Source organism: Mauremys mutica, chromosome 3, assembly GCF_020497125.1.
Source record: "Mauremys mutica isolate MM-2020 ecotype Southern chromosome 3, ASM2049712v1, whole genome shotgun sequence".
NCBI lineage: Eukaryota > Metazoa > Chordata > Testudines > Geoemydidae > Mauremys > Mauremys mutica.
In genome coordinates, this window is record NC_059074.1 from 167414275 (window position 1) to 167438351 (window position 24077).

Here is a 24077-nt window from a genome sequence, read left to right on the forward strand (position 1 = left end):
TTAAGCGCAGGCACCCTATTAAACTCAGCGGTGTTCCATGGGTGTAACTGAGGGCAGAATTTGGCCTACACAGAGCTAAGTTTTACCACGGCTAATTAATGGACAAGGAGAGGTAATGTTGTTGTCTAATGACTAGAACAGTGACTGGGTAGTCAGGCTATGTTACCTTGGACAAGTCATTTACGGTAGCCTCTCGGTGCCTCATATTAGCTACCTCTAAAATGGGGATAATAATAATGATGCTAATCCCACCTTTGGTGGGGAATGGGAATTCATTTTGTTTGAAAAAGTCTTTAAAATCTTGAGTGAAAGGTGCTACATAAATACCAGCTAGAGCAGAGGTGGGCAAACTCTTTGGCCCGAGGGCCACATCGGGGTTGCAAAATGGTATGGAGGTCTGGGTAGGGAAGGCTGTGCCCCCCAAAACAGCCTGCCCCTTGCCCCCTATCCACCCCCTCCCACTTCCCGCCCCCTGGCTGCCCCCCTTCAGAACCTCCAACCCATCCAACCCCCCCACTCCTTGTCCCCTGATTGCCCCTTCCCAGGATCCCTGCCCCTGACTGCTCCCCGGGACCCCACACCCTATCCACCCCCCCCCCCGCTCCCTGTCCCCTGACCGCCACCTCCCTGGGACCCCACCCCCTATCCAACCCCCCCTCCCTGTCCCCTGACTGCCCCCTTCTGGGACCCCCTGCCCCTAACTGCCCCCCTGGGACCCCACCCCATATCCACACAAGCCCCTTTCGGAATGTGGCCCTGTGAACATGGGTGGAGGACTCAGGAAGAGCAGGGGCAGCCGTGCAGCCGGAGAGAAGCGGCAGTTTCCCCTTGAAAGCGCCGCTTCTCTCCGGCCGGCTGCGTGGCTGCCCGGTGCTCCTCCTGAGTCCTCTGGCCACATTCCCCGCGCTCCCACCACTCGCACCGCCCACCTGCTCCCCTGCCCCTGCAGTGCAGCCCCTCCCTCCTGCAGGGGGTTCGCCTGTGCTGAGCTGCCCAAGTGCCCAGCCCTGGGGCCCCCTGTTGTTGGGGGGCCCGTGCCAGGGCACCCTGTGGTCACTTGTAAATCTTCCCCTGAGCCGCACCACCCGGAGACAGCCACACCGCCGCACTGCTGGCACGGTGAGCTGAGGCTGAGAGGGAGGGAGGACAGCAGGGGAGGGCCAGGGCCGGCCGGGAGTTCAGGGGCTGGACAGGACAGCCCCATAGGCCGGATGTGGACCGCAGGCCGTAGTTTGCCCACCTCTGAGCTAGAGAGAAGATGGTCTTGTGGTTAAGACACAGATCCAGGCCTCAGAAAATCTGGGGTCAATTTCCACTTCTGTACAAACTTCCTGTGTGACCCTGTGCAAGTCACTTAATCTCTCTGTGCCTCAGTTTCCCACCCATAAAATGAGGATAACAATAGTTCCTTTATATTTAGATTGTAAGTTCTTTTCAACAGGGACTATTTTTTACTATATGTCTGTCCAGTGCCTCCCACACAGTGCCCCTAGATACGACTGTCAGACAAATAACATTTTTATTATTATTTTTCGAATTTTGCCATGTGGCCCAGTATCTGATCCATAGGGGAGTCTGTAAGGCCCAAGTGTGTTGTGTAATCATTCCAAATATAGCTTATATTAAAACTCCCATAGAGCCATTGGCAAAATGCACATAGATTTTTTTCTGGCTATGCTTTCTTCATGCCTTAGTACAGAGGTGAGCCATGAATGCTCATGAAATTGGGGGTTGGGATGCAAGAGGGGGTGAGGGCTCTGACGGGTGGTGTGGGCTCTGTGGTGGGTCCAGAAATGAGGAGTTCAGTGTGCAGGAGGAGGCTCCAGGCTGCGGCAGGGGGTTTGGAGTGTGGGGTGGGGTGAGGGCTCTGGCTGGGGGTGCAGGCTCTGGGGTGGGGCTGGGGATGAGGGTTTGGGGTGCAGGAGGGTGCTCCAGGCTGGGACCAAGGGGCTAGGAGGGCAGGAGGGGGATCTGGGCTGTGGCATGGGGCATGGGAGGGGGTTGGGGTGCAGGCTCTGGGCGGCGCTTACCTCAAGCAGCTCCCAGGAGCAGCAGCATGTCCCTCTCCGGCTCCTATGCAGAGGCACAGCCAGGCAGCTCTGCACACTGCTCTGTCCGCAGATGCCGCCCCTGCAGCTCCCATTGGCCATGGTTCCTGGACAATGGGAGCTGTGGAGGTGGTGCTTGGGGCAGGGCAGTGTGCCAAGCCCCTTGGCTGCCCCTATATGTAGGAGCCGGAGGGGGGACGTGCCACTGATTCCGGGAGCCGTGTGGAGCCATGGTTCACGCGGAGTGGGGCAAGCTCCTGACCCTGCTCCCTGGCAGAAGCTCAAGGGCTGGATTAAAATGTCTGAAGGGCCGGATGTGGCCCCTGGGCCGTAGTTTGCCCACTCCTGAGCTAGGCTATGGTGACCTTCTGAAGACTGATCACAATAGCTACTAACACTTGTTTAAAAGGGTTACACGGCAGCCTCTGTTTTCTACATTGACTCAAGCCCACAATGCAGCACAATGACTCTCTGTTCTTGACCTTTTCTCTCTTTCTTTTAATAATTGGAAAACAACATCAAAAGAACTATCCAGTTTGTTGAGAGGGGAAATGGAAAACTGCACTCCATATTCTATGTCTTACCAAGAGAGCTGACAGCCCCCCACAGCAGTTTCAGCAGGGTCAGAGGGAAAGCGCTGCAAGCCAGGCTCTGATATGTGCCTTTCAATGTTCTCCACTCATTTACCTCACCTTTATATCCATGTGACTCCACTGACTCCCAAAAACTGGTGTAAAGGAGGGGGTGGCATCAGTCCTTTTGGTATAATTTTTATGATGAAAGCTGGATTCTCATTCAGTGACAGAAAGAGGTGACCTTCCAGTTTACTGCTTTAAATTCCATTTCAGGAAAGATCTTCAGTACATACTTAAGTGCCCAAGCAGGAGTAAGGGTGCAGGGGTTGGTCCTTTATTCAGCACAGCTTGTTTCACAATTATATAAACCTGCTGAATCTTTCCCAAGAAAAGAGAGGTCTAAAGAGGCACTTCACCTACAATGGGCTCTGCAGAGTAAAGCGGGGAAGTGACGTTCTTTTTGACATATATCAATAAGAGACACCAGCGCACTGAACAGAACAGAAGAAAATAATTTAAGAGGCTTGTATTTAGAAGCATTAATGTACATTTTGAACAACTACATCTCTGCTCAAAACAAGAGTGTTCAGAAAGTTGCCAAGCAACACAAAAGCCATATATTGTAAGCACTATGTAACCCAGACACTTGTGTCTAAAAGAAAAAATAAAACTCTGAAGGGCAAACCTGGAAAAAATATCTCCTTTGTGAGCCTTTGTTGTAGTTTCCTCTCTCACACACTTTCCCCACCCCCAGGTTCATTTCCTGAGTTATGTACAAAGAAAATCATTATCCAAGGAACAGCAGCAAAAAGAATGGTATGGACAATGTACAAGCAATACAATACCGCAGCTCGCTAATAAGGAAATTCCAACTACGTTAGGCACTAGCAAACCAGTATGGGCCAAATAGCGTTTCCAAATAAGTCTTGATATATACACAGTGGGTGAAATTCTCCCCTTTGCAGAGGGACAGCACAGGCCATCTATGTCCCCCTGAATCCCAGGAGGAGCAAAGGCAGTAGCTACACTCCTCAGGAGAATTGTAGCTATCAGAGAGGGGACATTACTGGATTTGGAGAGGGGACCAGCCTATGAATTGGAGCATGGACAGAAGGATATTGTGGGAGGGGGAAGGGAGTATACTGTAGTCTCAGCTAGCATTTTACAACTGGATTGCCTGCTGAGGAAATACAGATCAGGGGCACTGCCCAGGGGTAATACGGGAATATAGTTGGAGGGGAATTTCTGGGCAGGGAGGAATCTAAGAAGGACATTGCTGAAAGTAGGAGTTTAATGCTACCTTTGCACCTCCTGCTGCTTCTGGTTCTACATTGCTGGCAGACTGGGAGCACCAGCAAAGATGACAGCTACCAGAGCTGACTGCACTGTGTTGCATACACATTACCACACAATCAATTGAGGCTTTACTCCTACAAGCTCTCAGGGTAACTTTGTGTGGCCTGCCTATCAATCAACTGGGGTACTTTTACGTGTGGACACAAGGAGAATTTCAATCTATCGAAGGCCATTACAATTGATTGATCTCTCTGAGGTGAACAAGGCCCAGTTCAGGTGAAGAAAAGCAGCATAAGTACATCCTGGAAGTGCAGGGGGTGGGAGGGTTTTCAGATGCACCCAACTGAAATAGCGGGTTAGTTACCAGCTCCCCTATATAGTATAACCTGTCCAGTCGAGTTTGTAAAGGGCAGTGGTGTACAAAAATAGAAGTCAGTTCATTACTGAATATGTGAGTGTGAGGAAAAGTGGCAGGTGGTTCCTTGAAATCCTTCCACTTTTCCTCCATGTTCCCACAGCAGCAGGCACACAGAGTAATTAGCTGGCTAATATGGCTGTGTCACCTCTGCCCTACACTGGATGCTAATGGAACTGCTCAACTGTGTGTCATAGTCCCTGTATGCCTAATAGTGTAGCTCCAAAGCTTGTTTCTCCCATGAACAGAAGCTGGTCCAGTAAAAGATATTACCTCACCCCCCTGGTCTGTCTAATAGACTAGTGAACAGCCATTCTCCTATAGCTCAAGCAGCAGGGAGCCTTTGCTTCAGGAGCAGGAGGGTCAGTTTGATCCCTGCTGCTCCTGTGGGATTCTGAATAGTCATGGTGAGCAGCATGGATAATGACAGCCAAAGAGTTCCTGTGTGCCTGTGGATTTGTTACAGTAGCTAGACTGACCGCCTGGAGAGCACAGCGTCTTATGGATTGAAATGGCATTATCTATCCCTCTTCCTGACCCAAAGGCATTAGTCTTCTCAGCAAACAAAAGACTCCAGGAGCCTGGGTATTACACTGCCCCTCTAAAATGGCGTGCAAGAGAAGAGCGGTTCCTCCTCACCCCAGGAGCTCCCTTTCTCAAGGAATCGCTTCTGCTCTCACCTCGCTTAACAGGCTTTTTGGAGAGTAAAGTTCCCTCCATTTAAGGCAAACTGACAGCTAGCGCCTATGTCTCCCCAACCCACTGTTCCCTTTTGACAAGCCTCAGTAGAGTTGCCACTATCTCTCTCTCTCTTCTCTTTTTCTGTCCTCTTTCTAGCTTTCTTTTTCTCTGGTTGCCCCTTCTCTTGATGGCTGTCCCCTCTATCTCACCTTCACAAGCCCTGGTGGCTCCATCCCACGCTCTCACATCATCAGATGACAACGTGTTGCTCAGGGGTGTGGCAGTCCCATGGCCAAGGACAAGAGAAGAGAAGTCTGGGCCACCAGACTGCTGCCTAAGCCTGCAGTCCTGTAGATGTGAAATGCTCGTGTGGCCAACTGAATCAAGGGTTGCTGTGCAAGCAGAGGAAAGGCTTTAAAGGAGCCACCTGGAACTTTTATATATAGCCTCCTTGGGAGTACATGTGCTGTGTGTGTGTAGGTGGGGAGAGAGGGGTTGATCTAGGGTCATACAGCTTGCCCCTCCCCCACTGCTCCTCCCTAGACTGATCTCCAAGTGGAGAAACACCATCTGAAGTTCTCTTACATCACAACTGCTAGTAACTGTTAACAGAGACCTCTCCATTCTTCTGCTGGCAGTTACAAGTGGTCACATATCCTATATTTTTTGCAAACTTTGCTTGCTGCATATCAAGTGAAGTGCCAGAAGAAGAAAGTTGAAAAATCATTAAGCTGCTAAATTTGGTTAATCTTTGGACAAATAGACTCTGAACAGTTCACAAATTGTCTTGTGATTATACTGTAAACAGTCTGCCAGTTGGCTTCTGTGGGTAATCACTGATTTTTCTGAGATTAGAGCTTAAGCAACACTCTAATTTAACTGCATACCTTAGTCCTAACCATATTACAGAACAGCAGATTTACTGTTACTGGTATATAGCTTGTTTAACCATTTAGAATGGCAACACATTTCAGAAAGCTGCGACGATACAATGACAATAGAAAATGGGCTGTTACCTCGCAAATAGACCTTCTTGAGTTAGAATGTAAATATTTCCTCATCAGACTGAAGGGTTACATCAGATAGGATAGAGAGTAATATGGCAGATGAACTGCAAAATATTTAATACATTAGAGGATCTCTACTAGGCAGAGCCTGAATTATCCCAAATATAGCTTTGACAGTTGCTGATCAACAGCTGTTGTATATTCTGCTTCCATTTTCAGCCGTCACACTGCATGTGTGTAACTTTACATTCCAATGGTGCAGCAAGTCGTGACACAATGTGACACCACAACCCATACCTGCATGTAATCCTTCAGAACAAATGAATGATTGCACCCAGACTAAATGCCTGCTGTAGGGAATACAGTTTGCCACAGGCATCTGCTTCCATAAATCATTGTCTGCTTATGAAACTGGGAGGGGATGTCATTGCTGAATAATTGTTTTTAACTTCACCAATGCAGCCCTTCTGGGGCATCCAATGACTGTCAGTTTCACTGGACAGTTTCACTGGACCATTGGGTAATGGGTACATGGGACAGCACAGCAGAGAGAGAGAAGAAATTGTTTAACCCAATTTAGAAACCAGCCAAAAATCACAGGTTCTAACTTTAGAATAAAGCTCAGAATTTTGGGAACCAGAGTTTTAAATATGACCTCCCTTCCTCTGGTTGCATAAATTGGTGGATGTAGTTAATATAGCATGTATCCATGAATAACTGATTTATGCCTGCAAACCAAGTAGAAATTCCACTATACTCCATCAGCATATGTTTCAATTGGAGGAAATGTAGCTCTGGAAACTAGGAGATCAATAGCTCTGTTGCTATGTTACCAAAACCTACCTGAACAATTAGACCCAGTCACAAATCCTCACCTGGAATTTCCACTAGGATAGACATCTAAATGGCAAGAAGAGAAGCCAAGTTGAGGTCTAAACATAAGTTTTCAGGCACAGATCCTCAAAGGTATTAAAGTGCCTCACTCCCATTGATTTTAATAGAAGTTTGACACCTAAATACCTTTAAATATGTGGGCCTCAGTTCCTGCTGGTTCTGGCAAGAGACAAAGTCAGGGCCACTCCTGCAGATTTTTAGGTTTATTCCCCCGGTGGTGCAGAAAGCAGGGTGAAAATGCCTTTCAGACAAGGATCTTTCCTGTTTGCCTAGCACAGGCTTCTCTGTAGGTAGAAATACCAGAATATGGGGTTCTAGCATTACATTCCATTTGAAAAATAATGGTTTTAACAGAGGGGAAATTTGTTCCATGAAATTCAAAGTGCAACAAAGACCACACTTTTAAAAAGCAAGTTTGAGTGGGGGGCTTGAAAACCCCAAAGCACCCTCATCCCTAGCTTTGCCTCAGGATGCAAATAAGGGATAGATTGTGACTTCCCACAGCCGCCCCTCTGCAGGCTACCCAGACCTTCGGTGCACAGTAAGAAGGTGCTGCATGATCAGTTCATGCCTCGTACAGTAGGTGAGCAGGGAATGGACAGAGCCTTGGCTGTCAGCTCCATCACCTACTTTTGCCCACACAGCTAAGCTACTGTTCTAATTTGTTGCTGGTAGAAACCAGCTGAAAGCATCTACCCCCATACCCACAGCAGGAGTAAGAGTGAAGCAGGAAGGGAGTGGTTCTGAGGCACAATGCCTTCCAGGGCTGGTCCAGGGGTGGCACAGTTTACATACCCTCCAGCTGTGCTCAGGCTGCTCTAAAGTATGCCAAGGTCAACATACAGTTAGCACTAGCTGGGCTCAGCAGACAATGGATGCAGCTAAGAATGCCTTGTGTATTTTTAGTTCCTAGCATCACAGAAGTTAAAGAGAGAAAACTCCAGTTAAGTCATCCAGTCTATCCCCCTGCAGTGAAGCTCTCTTCTCCACCAGACCTTTTTTTAGTGTTTAGTCAGGACCTGCATGAATGGGACTTCCACGCTTGGGAAATTGTTCCCCAGTCATGTAAATCTCATTGTCTGAAACCTTATCCTCAGGAGCGCCACCAGCTTTTTTGGCGCCCTAGGCGGCGGAAGGTCCCGCCCCCGAAATGCTGCCCCAACAGAGGCGGTGAAAGGACCCACCCCCGAAATGCCGCCCTGACAGAGGCGGCGGAAGGTCCCGCCACCGAAATACCGCCGACAACTGGGGCAGCCGAAGATCCGGCCGCCGCGGTCGCCGCCCCCCAAATGTTAGTGCCCTAGGCGACCGCCTAGGTCACCTAATGGGTTGCACCAGCCCTGCTTATCCTGATATCTGCCTACATTCCTTAATTTCCTTAATTTCATTTGGTTACTCTGAGTTATACCCTTTGTATTATGCTACATAATCCCGCTCCATCCTTGAAATTTCAGCATTTCAGGGTCTTGCTTTCTTTGGGTCCATCCTAACAATCTCACTAATTCTAACTTGGAGCTGGAATAAGCCATACAGACACTGCTGGAGATGGGAGAAACAGTAGTTGGTTTTTCAAGAGCTCCCTTGTTTAGTTAGCCAAAAACCCTATTGTTTTCTCATAAGACAAAAAAAGGAAGAATAGACAGGAAAGGCATAACTTGTGCATACCAGGACATAATAGCATGTCTATTGCTCTTACTCTGTCAGCGGAAAGGGTAGTAGAAAAAGGGGAATTCACCCACTTCAGAGGGCTCCTCTTTCAAGGACCATGTAACAACCATGTAAAAGAAGCAGTGAGAGATAAAAAGGCATCTTTTAAAAAGTGGAAGTCAAATCTTAGTGAGGTAAATAGAAAGGAGCATAAACACTGCCAAATTAAGAGTAAAAATGTAATCAGAAAAGCCAAAAAAGAGTTTGAAGAACAGCTAGCCAAAAACTCAAAGGGTAATAACAAAATGTTTTTTAAGTACATCAGAAGCAGGAAGCCTGCTAAACAACCAGTGGGGCCCCTGGACGATCGAGATACACCTCTACTCCGATATAACGCTGTCCTCAGGAGCCAAAAAATCTTACTGCGTTATTAGTGAAATCGCGTTATATCGAACTTGCTTTGATCCGCCGGAGTGCGCAGCCCTGCCCCCCCAGAGCGCTGCTTTACCGCATTGTATCCGAATTCATGTTATATCAAGCCACATTATATCAGGGTAGAGGTGTACTAAAGGAACACTTAAAGACGATAAAGTCATTGCGGAGAAACTAAATGAATTCTTCGCTTCAGTCTTCATGGCTGAGTATGTTAGGGAGATTCCCAAACCTGAGCCGTCCTTTGTAGGTGACAAATCTGAGGAATTGTCACAGATTTAAGTGTCACTAGAGGAGGTTTTGGAATTAATTGATAAACTTAACAGTAACAAGTCACAGGGACCAGATGGCATTCACCCAAGAGTTCTGAAAGAACTCAAATGTGAAATTGTAGAACTATTAACTATGGTTTGTAAACTGTCCTTTAAATCGGCTTCTGTACCCAATGACTGGAAGATAGCTAATGTAACACCAATATTTAAAAAGGTCTCTAGAGGTGATCCCGGCAATTACAGACAGGCAGTCTAATGTCAGTACCAGGCAAAGTAGTTGAAATAATAGTAAATAATTGTCAGACACATAGAAGAACATAAATTGTTGGGCAAAAGTCAACATGGTTTCTGTAAAGGGAAATCATGTTTTACTAATCTATTAATCTATTTGGGGGAGGGATAGCTCAGTGGTTTGAGCATTGGCCTGCTAAACCCAGGGTTGTGAGTTCAATCCTTGAGGGGGCCATTTAGGGAAATGGGGATTGGTCCTGCTTTGAGCAGGGGGTTGGACTAGATTATTTCCTGAGGTCCCTTCCAACCCTAATGATCTGTGATTAGAGTTCTTTGAAGGGGTCAACAAACATGGGGACAACGGGGATCCAGTGCACATAGTGTATGTAGATTTCCAGAAAGCCCTTGACAAGGTCCCTCACCAAAGGCTCTTCTGTAAATTAAGTTGTCATGGGATAAGAGGGAAAATCCTTTCATGGACTAAGAACTGGTTAAAAGACAGGGAACAAAGGGTAGGAATAAATGGTAGATTTTTCAGAATGGAGAGGGGTAACTAGTGGTGTTCCCCAAAGGTCAGTCCTAGGACCAATCCTATTCAACTTATTCATAAATGATTTGGAGAAAGGGGTAAACAGTGAGGTGGCAAAGTGTGCAGCTGATACTAAACTGCTCAAGATAGTTAAGACCAAAGCAGACTGTGAAGAACTTCAAAAAGATCTCACAAAACTAAGTGATTGGGCAACAAAATGGCAAATGAAATTTAACATGGATAAATGTAAAGTAATGCACATTGGAAAAAATAACCCCAACTATACATACAACATGATGGGGGCTAATTTAGCTACAACGAGTCAGGAAAAAGATCTTGGAGTTATCGTGGATAGTTCTCTGAAGATGTCCACGCAGTGTGCAGAGGCGGTCAAAAAAGCAAACAGGATGTTGGGAATCATTAAAAAGGGATAGAGAATAAGACTGAGAATATATTATTGCCCTTATATAAATCCATGGTACGCCCACATCTCGAATACTGTGTACAGATGTGGTCTCCTCACCTCAAAAAAGATATTCTAGCACTAGAAAAGGTTCAGAAAAGAGCAACTAAAATGATTAGGGGTTTAGAGAGGGTCCCATATGAGGAGAGATTAAAGAGGCTAGGACTTTTCAGCTTGGAAAAGAGGAGACTAAGGGGTGTGTAGCAGGGTGAAACCCTGCTCCTGCCGTGAGGGGTTTAAAAGCGGCCTGGCAGGGCTTGAGAGTGGCTGCTCTCAAGGCTGGGCTGATTGAGGAAGTGGCTGCAGCTGGGGCCATGCCCCAAACTGAGCCACAGGCCTTATAAAAAGGCCAGGGAAGCCAGAAGGAAAGACAGTCTTTCTCTGCCTGAAGAGGAAGAAGGGCCTGGCTGCAGGGGCTATAGGCAAGGTACCTAGGGTGAAGCAGGGCTGGGGAAAGGCTGAGGAGCTGGGGAGCTCCAGCCTAGAAAGCCCCAGGCTGCGGCCTAGCGAAGGGCCAACTGGTACTGGGGGTTGCAGAGGGCAGCCCAGGGGTAGGCCAAGGCAGCAGGTCCAAACCCCTTTGCCAGTGATGAGTAGGCTGATACTGCAGTCTGCCCAAGAGTGTGGGGCTAGACAATGACTGGCAGTAGCCAATACTGAGGCAAGGTGGGGCTAGAGGGTGAGGGTTCCCCAAGGAGGGGAAACCCAGAGAGAAAGGGGTTACTGCCAGGGGGCAGCACCCCCCAATAAAAGGGCACCGGGTCCAGGGAGGGACACGGGGGGCCTGAGGACAGGTGGATCACCAGCCTGCAGAGGGCGCTCCGAACACTGGACTGAGCTAATTCCCGGAGTCACCAGCAGAAGGTGCCTCAGGGGTGAGTCCGACCCGTCTACAGGGTGATATGATAGAAGTATATAAAATCATGAGTGGTGTGGAGAAAGTGAATAAGGAAAAGTTATTTACTTGTTCCCATAATATAAGAACTAGGGTCCACCAAATGAAATTAATGAGCAGTAGGTTTAAAACAAATAAAAGGAAGTTCTTCACACAGCGTGCAGTCAACCTGTGGAACTCCTTGCCTGAAGAGGTTGTGAAGGCTAGGACTATAACAGGGTTTAAAAGAGAACTAGATAAATTCATGGAGGTTAAGTCCACTAATGGCTATTAACCAGGATGGGTAAGGAATGGTGTCCCTAGCCTCTGTTTGTCAGATTGGAGATGGGTGGCAGGAGAGAGATCACTTGATCATTGCCTGTTAGGTTCACTCCCTCTGGGACACCTGGCATTGGTCACTGTCGGTAGACAGGATACTGGGCTGGATGGACCTTTGGTCTGACCCAGTATGGCCATTCTTGTGTTCTTAAGGACAAAAGATTATGCTTATTTGAAGACAAAAATTCCATCCTGGGCATATCTATACCTTTAACAGGTCCCCAGCTCTCTGTTTAACAGGTTTTTCTGAGGCGGTCCATTCTTCAGCCCTTCATCCAACTCCGCTGGAATGTGAGGTCCCATTGAAAGCCTCTCCTGTCGTACTCAATCATACGAGACAGTGACTCCTTTCTGAGCTGATGTTTCTCTGCATCATCTAAAATGAATGGATTTTTTTATCTTTGCTAATAGTGTACTTTTGCATGGGCAGACTGACTGGATTTGAACCAATTAACAGGAAGAAATGCTTCTCTGTGACTGAAAAGACAACTTTACTGAGAGAAAATAAATGCTACAAAAATACAGCTATGGATTTAGCAACTTTTGCAACCATAGGGCTTTGAACTTTGAAAACAGTAATGTTGTCCCAGTCCTATTTCTTCCCTCAGCAAGGTCTATTACATTTGCCTAGTAGAGCACACATCAGTAATTTAGCCAAAAAAACCCCAACTAATGGGCCAAATTTGGTTCTGACTTGTAAACCCAGTGTAATGCAATGTACTGGCTTTGTGTGAGTGAGGCTGCCCTTTTGTGGCTGCGCCCACAAAGAAGATAAAGCACCTACTATTGCTTCTAGTTAAGGGAATCGTTCTTTAGCTCCAGCGTCCAAGGCCTATGTTCTTAGAGCTGAAAGACCAAGTTTCTATTTTTAACTCCACAAGGATGTGGTTGTGATTTATGTAGTAACTGTGTCTGGATTTATTCCAGTGAGTCAGTGCAGAATTTGGTGCGCTTCTAAACAAACCAACTAAAACAACTCTACATGTATATTACTGTGAACAGTACAGTGAAAAGTACTTGCACAATATGCCACATCTTGTCTTAAGAGATTGCCTCAACGTATCTTCAAAAATGTACTGAGTACAATTGTGCCCCATCTGTGTTAGAACGAAGAACATCTCCATTAAGCTACTAATTGCTGTTTCTCTTGAATGGTTGTTTAAGAAAGTTTCAATGTAATCTGAAAATAGCAACCCTTAGATTTCACCTGCTGGGGTGGGTGTAGGGGATTTGAATGATTTTTCTATTGTGAGGCCCCATATATTCCCAAAGAAAGTCATAAATTGTTCCTTATCATAAATCTTCGTGATTCGTTGCAGGGCATTCCTGGGAGGTTCCCAGCTAGCGTTTGTTCTGCAGTAGAGATGCAGTTAGAGATAGTGACTTTTGAAAGACATTATTGTGGATGAAAACCTAAAGGACTTTAGCCATCCATAGTGATGTTTGCATTAAATTAAAACCCCACAATCCTGTGCTGGATGGAGCATTTGCTGAATGTTGTTATAAATCACTGCATACCGGGGAGCCTGCTGGACTAGAGTTGAGGCTAAGGACAGATACATAATCCTCCCTGATTAATTAGAGCAGAAGACTCTGCTAATCTCTGTTAGTCTGCTTGTGGTATTCGATCTAATAATAAACAGCACTTAATAAAAAAAACTCATCATGTTTTTTAATTTCATCTGTAATATATATTGTTACAGGGCTCAAACAGGGGACTGCCTCACTGGTCTGCTCTGAACCTTTGGCCATCCACTCTCTTTCTTTTGCTTTATTCATATCCCCAGAACCACGTCCCTGTAGTGACATATACATTCAACCAAATCTCCACTGGGCACTTTGCCTGAGTAAGTACTATGTAGATAATGAGTAAGGACTTCACAATTTGGGCCCTGATTCAGGAAAGCACTTAAGCACGTGCTTAAATCCATCCCTGTTCAAGACAGCACATAAGCATATGCTTAAAGTCAAGCACATGTTTAAGTCCCACATATGCTTAAATGATATCCTGAACAGGGATGCTTTCCTGAATCAGGGCCTTGGCTCAGTGATTGTTCAGCCTGGTGTGGCTCCCCATGAAGTCAATGGGAGTTTGGCCACTGACTTCAGTGGGAGAAGGACTGGCCCCTTAATGAATTTTCAGTCTGCTGTGTGATGCCATAAATGGTCTGTGGCACAGAGAAGGTGAGAGCTAAGCTGCATGGGATGGTGACAAGCCATATTCTTCTCCCTTTGTTTCACACTTACCTATTGTTCCTTTCCTGCACACAGTACAAGGTGCTTGACTATGATTAATAGACTCCTGTTCTCATCTGACTCCACTGAGAACTCCACTCTTTTTCCTGTCTCCCAGGCAATCTCAGTGTCACCTTTGACTCCTCTCTCCCCCATAGCTGGTTTCCTGTAAATCTGGTCACTTCTTTTTAGGATTTCCCTAATCTACACATCCCTTACTTTCCCCACTGCTCTTCCACCTTGTCCACATTTTGGTCACCTCTCATCTTGATTACTGCCTGTCCCTCATCCTCCCACCCACTACTGCCTAAATCATCTTTCCTCTCTTTGCACTCTGACTATATCACCACCCTCCACTCCATGAAACCCTCCATTGGTTTCCCATCTCCAACCACATCAGATTCCAGCTCCTATGTAATCTTCCCCCCACTCTCACCTCTGCTGTCATTCCTCCACTTCCCTTCTCACTCCCAGCTCTCTTCCAATCCTCTGGCCTTATTGCCTTCTTCCTCTCCATTTCCCACTCCCTCCTTCCGTATCATGCTGCCCCTCTGCCAGGAACAGCCTCACTGCTTTCATCTGCCATGCAACTTTAATCCCTCCTTGTATCCTTCCATCTTCAGGAAACCACCTTCATCTCATCAATTATCCTGAGATCCTCACTGTTTTGAACTGTTGCTCCATCTCTTGCCTGTGATTGCTTTAGACTGTTCCTTGGGGGCAGGGAAGTGTTTATTTTTATGGGCCAGATTCAATCTGGCTCCAGCATGAGGGATTAAGCAAGAGAGAGATACAAAGATCCTTTTCCCACCCTGATGTACAGGGCTACAGGAATGTTTTGTCTAAGCATAATCGTTTAGATGTCATTGTCCATTTCCCTCATCCCTTCCAGACACACCTGCCTTTCCAGGCAATCATCCCTCAATCTCTGTGCCTCTCACCAATCCCTACCAGCTCTTTCCTTCTCTGTCCCCAGGACCCACAACCAATAAAAGATTTGCACCAACTGCTGTGATCTGACAGTGCTGCATTTTGAACAGCTGTAGCTGTTTGTTACTAAACACGCTGAATTCAAAATTATATCAGTTTACACTGAAACATTCCAGACTCCATGTCCCATTGTATATCACTGTATATTGAAGCTACAGCTGTGGGGCCCGTACTTACTAAGACTTACCCTGGCGATGCAGACTTCATGCCAAGGTAACTGGTGCCTTAGGAATTTGGCTACACAGATGGTAACAATAAATTAGCGCCTCTTCCTCCTAGACAGCAGAGGAATTTAGAGATGGTCTCAAACCAAACCCCTGGCTCTGAGCATTTCCAAACTTCAGGAGTGTTTGGATGCTGACTCCGGACCCAAGCACGAACTTTACACATGGTCCCGAGCCCCTGGACCCGCACCCCTGAACTTCGCGTCCAGCCCTGGGAGGGCGCTGCGCCGTGAGGACGGGAGCACAGGGAAGCCTTGCGAGCCCCGCTCTCGGGGCCATGTGGCACTTAGCTGGGCGTTCAGCTCATCAGCTGGCGGGACCCACGTGGGGCAGCGCAGCCGCCACCCTGACAGCCAATGGAGCAGGTGGCCCCGCGCTCCCGCGAGCTCGGCCGCCCCGCCCCGCGGCTCCTCCCGGCCCAGCCCAGCTCTCAGCCCTTCTGGGGGCCACCTAGGCTTAGCTCGGTCTCTATGGCAACCGCCGCGGGGGGGCCGGGCGCTCAGCGGAGGCTGATCCCGCCCGCCGCGCCGACCCGGCAGCGCCTCCCGCCTGCCCCGCTTGTCACTTCGGAGTCTGCAGCCGGGCGCGCGCACCGCCCGTGGCACCGGGCTTCCCGCCGAGCGGCCCGGCCCGGCCCGGGTAAGCAGAGTCCCGGGACTGGGACCGTGTGTCCTGTCCAGCCGGCAGCCACGTGGGGCGGGGGCGCCGCCGGCCGGCCCGGCCCTGCCCTGCCCAGCGCCCCGGGGCGGGCCGCTCTGGCTGGGTGCCTGGAGCTGGCCCGCATTGCCGGGGGGTAGCGGCTGCTGCGGGCAGCCAGGGCACTGCCGCGGGCGGCCGTGTCCCCCGGGGAGCGGCCCTGCCTGGCTCCCGGCGATCGCTCCCCAACTTCTCGGCGGGTGCCAGCCCGGGCGCATGTCCCGGCGGGGCGGGGTCCCCTCCGCGGTGGCAGCCCGGGGACTGCGGCCGGACTCAGGGGGCGGCGGCTGGGCAGGCAGGTGAGGGGAGGCTGGAGCGCTGCCCGTCCCCTGCAGGCAGCGCAGCGCAGCGCAGCGCAGGGGAGCGGTGGGAGCTGGCCCGAGGGCGGGCCGGGCTGCTCTCTCGGTGCCCGGGCTGGGTGCTGCGGCGTGTTCCGCGCTCGGTTCGGGCGCTGAACGGAGCCCGGCAAATAGCGGCGGGGCTTTCCCTCTGCCCGGAGCGCGGGGACGCGGGCTGCTCTGGCTGCAGGTATGTTCCTCTCTTGCTCTATCCGGGTCCGCGACAACCCACTCAGCCTCCTCTAGGAGTTTCGAAATTGGCCGCCAGTGTTTATCCCTGACTTGGCGTGGAAATTGCCCGGAGTAGGTTCATTTCTATTTGACTTGCCACCTCCCAGGGGAAGAAACAAGCACAAAAACGTGAATCGAGACTATTGCAGTCTTGAAATCAAGCAAAGTTACGTTTAACGGAGGCAATTCTACCAGGAACATTAGTTAGAATTCACTGGGCAGCCTCTGTCACAGACCATTCATTGAATGTTGTGACAAGTCATTACAAAGGGTCATGCATCCACTTTCAATTAGATCTTGGCATACCACTGTGCTTGTTTTGGTCTTTTCCCTGGATGCTGTCCTTGTTTAAAACACAATTTAAAAACTAGGGTGCTGAGTCCTTTCCCAGTTACTCCAGTTTTACGCAGCCATAACTCCACCAGACTTAATGGCAATGACTACACCTGTAAAACTGGAGTGGATATGTGAAGAATTAGGTCCTAAAATATTTGTTGTTATGTCACTGAGTTAGATGATGGTAATAAAATATCATGTGCTTTTATGCTTTTTTTAAACTAACCCTCAGCTGTTTTTTAAATGAAAGTATATGTCTGTCTATATATCTACGACTTATATGTGCTTCATCATCACCCTCTAATTTAAAATTAAAAAACAGAGTTCTCAGTCCATAAAAACTGTAGGTCTGTTCCAAAGCCCTTGAAAGTAATGGGAGTCATTCCACTGATTTTAATTAGCATTGGATCAGGCCCTGTGATCTTCTGGTATTTTCGGAAGAAAATCAGTTACCAGCTCAGATGTTATAATTGAACTTAATTTAAATAGTGGTCACTAAGATGATGGTTTAAGCATGGGGTAACAGGGTACATATAAAGAAAAGGAACACAAGAGAAAAGCAATGTTAGTTACTAAGTATTGTTCAGATCAAGTACTGTTCAGATCAAGATAAGCAGCTGGTATTTTTTACACACTCCAGAACAAATTCTGCTCTCAGTTACACCTGGGTAAATCCAGAATAATTCCACTGAAATCAGTTATGTTCTGGATTTATTCCCGTGTAATGGAGGCACACATTCTGCTCTCAGTGCTAAATACCTCAATTTAGTTTCAGCTCAGGTTGGTAATGTGACCAAGAGCAGTTACCTCCTGGAAGGCTGCTTGGAGTCTCAGTGGACAGGTACTGCTGTCATAATGGGCATCACTGATAGCCTCTTCTGCAGAGAAGCCCAGGACTAAATGGGTTTTGCAGAGTAAGGGAAGCTTGCCTGCTCTTGTCTTTTCTGTACTTGTTCTATGGAGAGAGGAGTCCAGTTTTCAGTTCTGGAAAACTGGCACTGTTGTCATGAGCACTAATTTCATATCAATATGTATTTTTAAGCAGCTACTGTGCTACACCAAACTTTGAGACTGAGCCCAATATCCTGCAATACGTACACAGGCAAAATTCCCATGTAGTAACCTAGGAGTTTTGATTGCATGGGAATGAGTAAGATCTTCAGGATTTAGCCCACAGTAAATATTTTCAGTGGGAATTTTATTAGTTTCATGATGGTGGCTGTGTTATACATAGATACGCATGCTCCTGTGAATATACATTCCCACCGTATGCCACTATGGTATCTGTTGTGAATAAACTATCCTTCCAAAACTTTCCAGATGATGGATTACTAATAGCGTTCACACCATCCTATCTGCATATTCATAGCACATAGTCTGGTCTATGCTGGGAATATAGGAATAATATAGGAAACTCTGTTAACTTTAACAGGTCCATTGATATAAGAATTTGTAATTCTAGGCCACAGTGCATGAGCAATAACTCTGTCCATTTAATATGAAGATAAGTCAAAGCACAATGTGTTATGTTTAAATAAACCTGTGGTATAAACCACAATGCAAGGAATTTCTGAGCTGAAGTTACATCCTTGACTCACCCTTTTGTGGCTAAGGAATACTGTTACAATAACTAAGGATTAGCAAAGGGTGAGTCAGGGATATATATTTAGTTTTAATTCTGAAATCCTTTTGTATTGTGGATTTACACCAGATCCTTAACATTATTTGAACATACCTTTAAAATTAGATGAGCCACAAAATGAGAGGAAAGAGATGTTGCTCACGGTATGTGTGTGACGTTGTGCAGTCTATATGGTTTTATAAAAAATTAATAATGAGTGAATATAATGTAACTAAGATATGCTTCATGCAAAAGGTCTCTTGTAAGGTATCATTACAAAGCTTATAATCTACTGAGTGTAATCATCCTATTTGTATAAATGTACCTCTCTTGTATCTGAAACTAGAAATATGAAATACAACTCTGAGAGTCTATTGTAATTATGCAAAGTGTGGGCCATTAATGGTGGTTTGGAATCTTGATGACTCCCATTAACTAGGACCAATGTCTTCAAATGGCTGTGTTTTACCTGTAAGTCTTCCTGTATACCTGTGTGCTGGCAAGTGGGCAATGAAGTCTTACAGTGACATGTGATCATGACACCTGAACTGGAATCCATCTTTGACCTGGTGTCTTTCCATTGAGAAGGAGGGGGTGAGAACTCAGAGAGGGACAAAAGGATTCCCACCTTATGCAAAAGATATATAAAGGGATGGAAGAGAACAAAGAGGCAGAGAGCCATCATGAAGAATCCCCTAGCTACCACCTAAGCTGGAACAAGAGCTGTACCAGGGGAAAGAATTGTGCCCAGGCCTGGAAGGTGTCCAGTCTGAGGAAAAAACTTACTGAAGCATCTCTGAGGGTGAGATTATCTGCATTCAGTTTGATTAGACATAGATTCGCACATTTTATTTTATTTTGCTTGGTGACTTACTTTGTTCAGTCTGTTACTACTTGGAACCACTTAAATCCTACTTTCTGTATTTAATAAAATCATTTTTTACTTATTAATTAACTCAGAGTATGTATTAATACCTGGGGGAGCAAACAACTGTGCATATCTCTCTATCAGTGTTATAGAGGGCGAACAATTGATGAGTTTACCCTGCATAAGCTTTATACAGGGTAAAACAGATTTATTTGGGTTTAGACCCCATTGGGAGTTGGGCATCTGAGTGCTAAAGACAAGCACACTTCTATGAGCTGTTTTCAGGTAAATCTGCAGCTTTGGGGCAGGTAATTCAGACCCTGGGTCTGTGTTGGAGCAGACGGGAGTGTCTGGCTCAGCAAGACAGGGTGCTGGAGTCCTGAGCTGGCAGGGAAAACAGGAGCAGAGATATTTTTGGCACATCAGTTGACAGCTCCCAGGGGGATTTCTATGATCCACCCCTCACAATGTGTTCTAGCGGGATTCCTTTCTAACTCTTATTTACATGGTAGGGAAGAATAATTCCCTCCATTGCAGCAGGCATAACTGAGTGCAATTTGATTGTCTGTATTATGCAGGAAGCCAGACTACATGATCTTTTCTGGTCTTAAGATGTATGAATCTAACAATTACCTGCTCCATCCCAGACATGCAGCCACTTCTGGGGTAAAATATGGTGGCCCTTAAGCAGCAAACATCAGCATTACACAACAATTGGCCCACAAGGCTGAATTAAGGAAAGAGTGTTTGTCTTAATTCTGAACTTCCTGGCTTACTACATTTAAGCCACTCCACTGATATCATTTGTATTATTTATTTGTTTGTTTGTTTATTGTGGGTTGCATTAGAAAATGTTTAGTGCTTGAAGTCTGTGTGGGAAATTGGCATGAAAATAGTTCTGGGTCTCGGCAGATGAACCTGATTTGCTCTGGTAGGTAGGCAGACTGTGAAATGCTATTATGCATTTGAAGTAAATTGTAAAAAACAAAACAAAAACCCTTTTGCTTCTGCAGATAACATAAAGATTAGCTTCTGTGGAGATTCCAGGCCATAGTTAGGGATCTACTCTGTTGGCTTTCTTTATTTGACATATAAAGGTCAGCTGTTGTAAATCAACATAGCTCTTGACTTCAGTGGAGTTATGTGGATTTACACGAGTGTAGTTCCATTAAAGTCAATGGAGCTATGGCTCTTACATCAGCTGTAGATCTGGAGTAGATATATTTTTTTCTGCTTGGTAGCACATGTTCCTTGTTATATTTTCCCATGATCAGCCAAAACACATGCTTTCTCTGTAACTTCGGATCATGATCATTGCAGTGTTCATGTCACAGTCCATGTCATGTTCCTTTACTCTCTTGTAATTAAAGTGTATGTTGAAAACACATTGAAAAAAGTTTTTCTCCTATAACAAATCTCTAGGAATCAAAATATATCAGAAACTATACAAACATAGGGAAGGTCATGTGCTTTTAATTTTATAAAAAGATTCCTTACACAATCTTGTGGGTGCCATTAAATGTAGAAAATGCAACACAGTTGCAGTATGCATCTTAACTCTTGGAAGAAATATGATGTCTTTATATCTCCTGGTTTGTGAATAGCCTTTTATCTCACAGCACCTTGTGTAACATTTTCTTGTTCTCCCTTAAATTACCCTTTAAGCAGTACAATATACACTGGGCCAGATCCTCTGCTCAATGTATGTACATCTACTCCATAATATAAAATACAAAAAAGATATGCTGTACTTGGAGCTAAAAAATGTACTCATCACATGCCTCTGAAAGTTACTGTCAGTCATGTCACATCTCTAGCAAAAGCAACCTGATACAATGACAGGGCCCAGTCCTGACATTAACTTGTCCCATTGATGTTACTGACTACTTGAATCAGTAAGCGCTACTCATGTAAGAAAGGGATGGGAGAATGGGGCCTTACCTGGAAGTCTACTGCTAGCATTCCAAACTGTCACCTTCTAATTAGCTCATCCATAGAAATCATGTCAGACTATTTACAGCCCTGCAAAGCCTACAGCCAGGAAGACTGACAATAAATACGTTTCACTTAGACCTGATCACCTGGTCTACACTTAAAATTGACCTACCTACATCATATGTGAAAAATCCACACCCTTGAGTGCCATAGTTAACCTGACCTATCCCCTAGTATAGATATGGCTAGGTCAACGGAAGAATTTTTTCATCAACCTAGCTACCGCCACTCTGGGAGGTGGATTAACTACAGTGATGGAAAACCCCTTTCCACCAATTTAGGAAGTATCTACAATATGCACCTACAGCAGCACAGCCGCAGCACTACAACTGTGTGGCTGTAGTGTCCTTAGTGTAGACATGGCCTTACAGTGTTACGCTTACAGGCACCTCAGTTTATCCAAACCTCCTTGGTATTTGAAACAGGGTCATGTCCTCTGACATCTGTTAATTACAGTGACAGTTCCCTTTGTATCCCATATCTTGTGTCCTCCATAACACTTGGATAGTCCAGCTTGTAAAGCAAAACAAAGAATATTTTGTCCACTGTGGTACAAAACAAAATAATTGAAATGTGCGCAAGAATTATGTCTTTTAATTCCACTTGTTGGGAACAAGAAAGATGTTGCGTAACTTGTTATATTTGTCCTGCTTTGTATGTGAGGTCAATGTGCTTTACAGCACTAATGAATTAAGTCTCACAGCATCCCTGTGGGATAGATACGTTTGGTTATGCCCATTTTATCGATTAGGAAACAGAGAGGTTAAGCAACTAGTCCAAAATCACATAGGAAGTCTGTGGCACAGCCAGGAGTATAACCCAGATTCCCTGACTTCCAAACTTGCCTCTTAAGTACAAGACTTTCCTTCTATTTTTATGGTTTATTACATAGATTGGGTTCTCAAACTAGGGTCATGATCTCCAGGATGTTGCAAATAGGTATCAGGAGGTCATAATCCACTCTGTCCTTCCCCTATTGCTAAGTATAAAGGTGAGAGGATCATGGCTAGATGGGAAGGGGTGTTGGTACTACAGGCCCTGGTATGGAAAAAGCGGTCCTCCTATAGAAAAGATGGAGAACTGTTGTAGTTCATTCTACTGAAAACTGTGGCAGGAAGAAAGCAGATATTTTTATTACAGTTATATGGCATGTTATATAATTACTATTACAGAGACATCAGTAGCAACTTCATAATTAGGGCTGTGCTGAGCTTTTCACTTAAAGCAGGATTAAAACTCCCATTTGAGATGTCAGTGATTGAGTTTAGTCTCCAGATTTAACACAGTTGTTCAGAGGACAGATTGATTGATGGTGGGTTTTTGGATAAGGTAGTTATTAACTTTCCCTTACCTAGTTTCACTTTTTTGCCTCCCTGTGACCCACAGTCCCTCCAAACTCCCTCCGCACATTTGCTCACAGATTATCATCACATCTCTGATGCTGGGTTTGTCACATTTTTAAAATGTATGCCCACTATTTTTCCTAACCTTTTCACATGCAGTACAGAAAGCTCAGAGGTGTGTCAGTATCTGCCATGCACTGCCACCATTCAGTTGTCTACTCCCTCACTGCCCAGCTCCATTCCTCAGGCAGTCCCTCATCACTCCTAGCATCCTCAGCTGGTGAGCTAGACAGGCAAGCTGGGCAGCAGGGAGCATCATGGCCAGGGGCTGAATTTCTTTGCCTGGCTAACAGGTTGATCATCTAGGACCAGATCTATTGCCAAGTGAAGTCAATGGGAGTCTTTGCATTGATTTCAATGGGCTTTGAATTAACTTCATAGACAATCATCCAAGCCCTTAGCGGTAGATTTCTTCCTCCTGCTCCTACAAGTACCCCCGAAGGCTCTGGCAAACCAATACATTTTGCCAGTGGCATTCCTGTACTGATAGGACTGTATAGTAAGTTTGACAATGTGCCCCTCCAAGATCCAAGCCCTGCTTTTCAACCCAATTTGACTGCCAGTCTCACTTTCTGTCTCCTCCCTCTGTTTTGTTTGTTGGTGTCTTTTCTTAGTGTATGTGCAGTGTGCCTCGGGTGGCATGTGATCAGGTTTTATCACCGAATTTGGTCTGCTGGTTGGATGATTAGCTTTCCTGGCCTGGGCCAGGTACTGACGGGGAGTGTGACATGAACACTGATCCATGCCCTCTTTTGTTGGTGATGGAGGCAGGGACATGGCATCGGAGAGAAAGGGAGAGACTTTGATTGCTGAACTCTTCTTTCTGCCAGGGAAGCACATTCTCCATCTGATGATTCTCCTGTGATTCACAACAGAGCAGACTTCTTCTAACAAAACTTAGCAAGTCTGTCAAACTGGGACTCCCAGTAGTTGAGCAGAGCCTGAAGGGGATCAGGATCTGACTATATGAGCAGCCTTCAGTCAGAATAGCCAGCCAGCAAGGCAAAGAAATGTATACCACAGCTCAGCAGGGGGACTGGGGGAGGGGTAGAGAGCAGACCTCATTTTCATCAGGATGGCTCGAGGCTGGGGTGCTGGAAGGGGTGAGGACTCCGGCTGGGGGTGCAGGCTCCGTGAGCTACATGCCCCTCATCCCTGGCCCCACCCCAGAGTTATGTCCTGCAGCCTGCCATAGATGCCAACTCCGTGGATGCTCCGGGGCTGGAGCACCCAGGGAAAAATTAGTGGGTGCCCTGCACCCACCAGCAGCCAAGCTCCCCTCACCCCCTGCGTCCCCCAGCGCACCGTGTCCCTGCTCCTCTGCCTACCTCCCAGCGCTTCCCGCCACCAAACAGCTGTTTGGCGGCGCTTAGGACTTTCCGGGTTGGGGGGGGAGCGGGAATGTGGAGCGCTCAGGGGAGGAGGCGGGGCTGGGGT

The 24077-nt window shown here is 46.6% G+C and overlaps 1 protein-coding gene across 2 annotated transcripts in view; it reads left to right on the forward strand.

Moving 5' to 3' along the window:
- The first annotated feature begins 15582 nt into the window (after positions 1 to 15582).
- Positions 15583 to 24077, forward strand: part of RD3 (RD3 regulator of GUCY2D) — a 31231-nt gene continuing 22736 nt past the window's right edge. Inside the window, exon 1 of one of the 2 annotated variants that reach the window (XM_045011975.1) lies at positions 15583 to 15791. The gene's annotated coding sequence lies outside the window, so the exon portion shown is untranslated. Of the gene's footprint in view, positions 15792 to 16357; positions 16377 to 24077 lie in introns of those variants that run through there. The other variant, XM_045011978.1, reaches the window with a different exon arrangement.